Here is a 4,282-nt window from a genome sequence, read left to right on the forward strand (position 1 = left end):
ATGATATTCATATCTGAATATATTTATAATTTATATCTGATATAGTTCATAGATATATGAACTATAAAGTTATGAGATTACTATTCTTAGGTAGGGTATATAATTACAAAAGAATAGATCACTAAAGATGGAGCCTTGCAGCCCTCCAACATTTAGAGGTCCGGAAGAAAAGATAGAGCAAGCAAAGGAACTGAGACAAAGAGGCAAGGAATGGAGAGGAAAAAACAGAGCGGTGAGGTATCCCAAAACCCAAGGAAATAAAATGTTTTAAGAAGTAAGTAGTTGAATTGATGCTAGTTATTTGAGGATAATAAAGTCTTAGAATATAGTTCATTAGATTTTGCAAGATGGAAGTCACTGTTTTCCTTGACAAGAGCAGCTTTATTGGCGTATGGGGGTGTAAGCTTGATGAAAGTGAGAGAGAATGGGGACTTCCAGTTAGACATGGGAAACTTCCAGTTGCACACATGTGTTTATCATCTATGCATCCTATGTCAGGCTGACTCTAAGATAGCTCCCAATCCACCTCCTGGTATTTACACCCTTGTATAATGCCCTTACCTTGAGTATGTGCTTCTACAGATAGAATGTGACAAAAGTGATAAGATGTCACTTCTGTGATTAGGTTACATAAAATACTGACTTCCATCTTGCTAGCTGACTCTCTCCATTCCTGATTTTGATAAAACATGATGCCATATGGAGAGAGCCATGTGGCAAAGGACTAAGGGTGACTTCTGGCCAATAGTCACTAAGAAAGTGATGTTCTCAGTTCGACGGCTCATAAGGAACTGAAACTTCCAATTATTATACTGGCATGAAAGTAGATGTTTCTTCTGAATCTTTATATCAGACCGCTGGCAAGCACCTTGATTGTGGCCTTGTGAGAGACCCTGAAGTAAAGCACCCAGTGAGACATGCCCAGACTCCTGACCCACAGTAATTCTGGGATAATTAATGTGTGCTGTTTTAATCAGCTAAGTTTGTGGTAATGTGTTACAAAGTAATAGATTACTAATACACTTTTTGAAATAGCACTAAATTGAGAGAGAAGAAAGGAATAACTGGGTATTAACCCACAAGATAAGGAAAGGAAAGCTAGAAAAGAAAAAAAACAGTAGATAAGATATATTCAAATTTTGTGAGCTGGAAAGCTGATGGATTTGTAGTTACTAACTTAGTAAAGTCATAAAAGCTGATGTTCCTATAAAAAAAGAGACTGACAAGAAGAAAGTTGATAGAAAAGCTCAAGAATTGGAAGCACCAGCTACATAGAAAGCTACAGTGAAAGGGGATGGAGCGCTGAAAACAAGGACTGAAGGCATGAACGTATGACTGGGAAGCATTTAGGTAAACAGATCTGTTCCAGCACCTTGAAAAGCAGATGACTAAGCCTCCCTCCAGGGGACAGGAGCCTTATTCTCTGAAGAAATTGAAGCAGAGAGATTTTGAGACAAGATGAGTGAGTGTAAATGTTGGTCTCAGACTAAAAATAGGGAAATTAAGTGAAAGCCTAATTTGAATGATGATGACTTCTAACTTCCTAGCTCTTCCCAATTCTCAGAAAGCTGGCGCGCGCGTGCGCACGCAGCTCTGTCTTCTTGATGATGAATGCATATCAATTTACACATAAATAGGTTATAAATTCTCTGAAGGCAGATTCTGTGTTATTGGAATCATATATCTCTTGTGGTACTGAAAAGAGTATTTTTTATCTGTTAGGTAAGTTGATGAATAATAAATTAGATATTTGATGGATAATAAATGAGTCCATTTTCTAAGGCATTTAGCTAATTAACAGTGTTCAATTTTGATGCATTCTAATATTTTTCTCTTTAAAATCGCTAAATATATGATTTTTTAAGATATTTATTTTAGGATAGAATTAAATAAGAATTTTAATAGTAATAAAACAATATTAATTCAAAAGAGAGTATCTTAGTTTTTACATAATTCTCAGTCTGTCCTATGATTATTTTAAAGGAGGAAAATAACACAGTTTACTTAATTATTCAAGTTAAAACTGACTAAAATCAATTAATCCAGTGACATTTATCTAGTTGCTCAATGCAGACCTAGCCTAAAATTAAGATATAGAGAACTTTTATAACTACACACTTAATCTAAGTCGCTTTTAACCTTAAATTTCTAGAGTTTTACATATTACGTGCTGTTTACATGCTGTTTCCAAATAGGAGTTTAAGATTATATTTTCAAGGTCAAGCTCTTCAGAGCAGTCATGTTTTTGTTGTTGCTGTTGTTGGTAATGACGTCTTCAAATGTTATTTTCATTGGTAATTGCGTATTTCTTCTAATGTTTGTATATATGCATTTATATATACACAAGAAAACATTTACTATTTCTCTCAATGTTGTGAACTGAAACTGAAAGATCAAGAAAAAAACATTAAATGTGTAAATGAAAGCAGACTTTTTTTAAGTTTTAGAAAATTATCATCAAGTCATGCCAACATATAGAAAACTAAGTTATAAGTTGTATATATAAAATGTGAAAACATACTAATGAAAATGGGAAAAAAATTAAAACTTATAAAAATGTTTTTTCTAGATTATGAAAATTATCTACGATTTTTGCCTTTTGGGAACAAACTTAAATTTATGTAAAAATTATTTCTTTCTTAAGACAATTAAAAAATTAAAAAGTTAGCATAATCATAAATACATCATATCTAGCCACGAAATGGAATTTTTGTTGGGAGACCTTCCACATACAAGTCTTTAAAAAAAATCCTCCATAAAATTTCTATTAATGCATGACCAAGTGAGCCTGCAATGAGTTATAAATATCAGGGTTCTCTAAAGAAATAAGTTGACTGAAAATAAATTAAAATAAAAATAGCATTATCTACAATGTCATTTATAATTTACAAATGATGCATCTTAAAGCAAATGTTTCTATAAGAGAAATTCTTTATAAAAAAATTGGAATATGTATTAGCTTCAATTAAGCAGAGAGTAAAAACTTGGGAAATTTTCTAATTTATAAGAAAAGTGGATATAAGCCAAGTTAGCTTTAGATATATGTGAAGAATCTTCGGTAATCTTTACTTTGGTAAACACAAGCTCTGAATACACCATAATCCTAATAAGTATTACTTCTTGAAAATTTGGGTAAGTTACTAGTACAGTATTGAGTCAAGGCTCTGCTCGCCTTGTGTACATGTGCTCTCTGAAAAAGAAAATGTTGGTTGCTTGCTATGAGAATTGAGTATTGATAAAGAAACACACATTTAAGTTTGCCCAGGACCATTCTGGTATATACCTGTGGTGCAGATGTAATTACCAGTACCTCTGTTCTCTCTCAAAAGTACTTATATTTGCCCATAAATTATAGTCATTCTAGTTATATTTTTGTTTGGAATATTTTCTTCATTTTTGGCTGTCACTTATTTAGCATTGACTTGTATGCCAGACATTGTGCTAAGTGTTTCATATGCCATTCTGTCATTTAACCTTCACAATAACTCTATGAGATAGGGATTATTTTTCACTTTATCACTTCATAGGTGTATATATTCAAGTTGAGAATTTCAAAATTTTATATCTTAAAAAGTTACCTAAGACTGTGTCTATATAACACCCTAAGTAATACTAAAACCATTCAAGTTTCAAAAGTTTTTAGCTATTTGAACACATGTTAACATTTTATACTGTCACAATAATATCTGAAAATGGATTTTTTATTCGACTTGCATAGTTTCTCTTTTTCTAGATTCTTTTTGAATAACTTTGACTGAAAATCTTTGACAATAAAATAGCAAGGAACTTTGCTTTTCTCGACTATATTATCTGAGCGATCTCTCCTCTAAAAGTAATTAATGTTTAATTTTAGGGGAAAAAAGACGGAAAAACATAAATGGGCAGAACACAGTGGTTTTCTTGGAAGTATTTATAACTGACTGTGGTTATATCTCCCTTAATTTGGAAAACTCAGCGTATTATAAGGTGTTCTCAATTTCTTTCTTTCTCTCTTTCTCTCCTTCTTCCTAAATTTGCATTTTAGAATGTTCACTAGAATATCATGGTCAGTACTTTCCTGGTTTTCTAATATCCACTAAATCACAGATAGCATCTCCCAAATACAATTTATAAGCCCCCAAAACTCAGTTGCTATTAACAGGTAGTTTATTTGGGGGATGTGAAAATAACTACTCACTAAAATAAAATGCTTAACTTTTACTAAAACAACTTTATACAAGTATTATTTGTGGATCTGGTTACCAAAAAACTTCATATGTGGAATGATGGAAATAAAGGGAAA

Source organism: Pteropus alecto, unplaced genomic scaffold (genome assembly GCF_000325575.1).
Source record: "Pteropus alecto unplaced genomic scaffold, ASM32557v1 scaffold24, whole genome shotgun sequence".
Classification (NCBI taxonomy): Eukaryota; Metazoa; Chordata; class Mammalia; order Chiroptera; family Pteropodidae; genus Pteropus; species Pteropus alecto.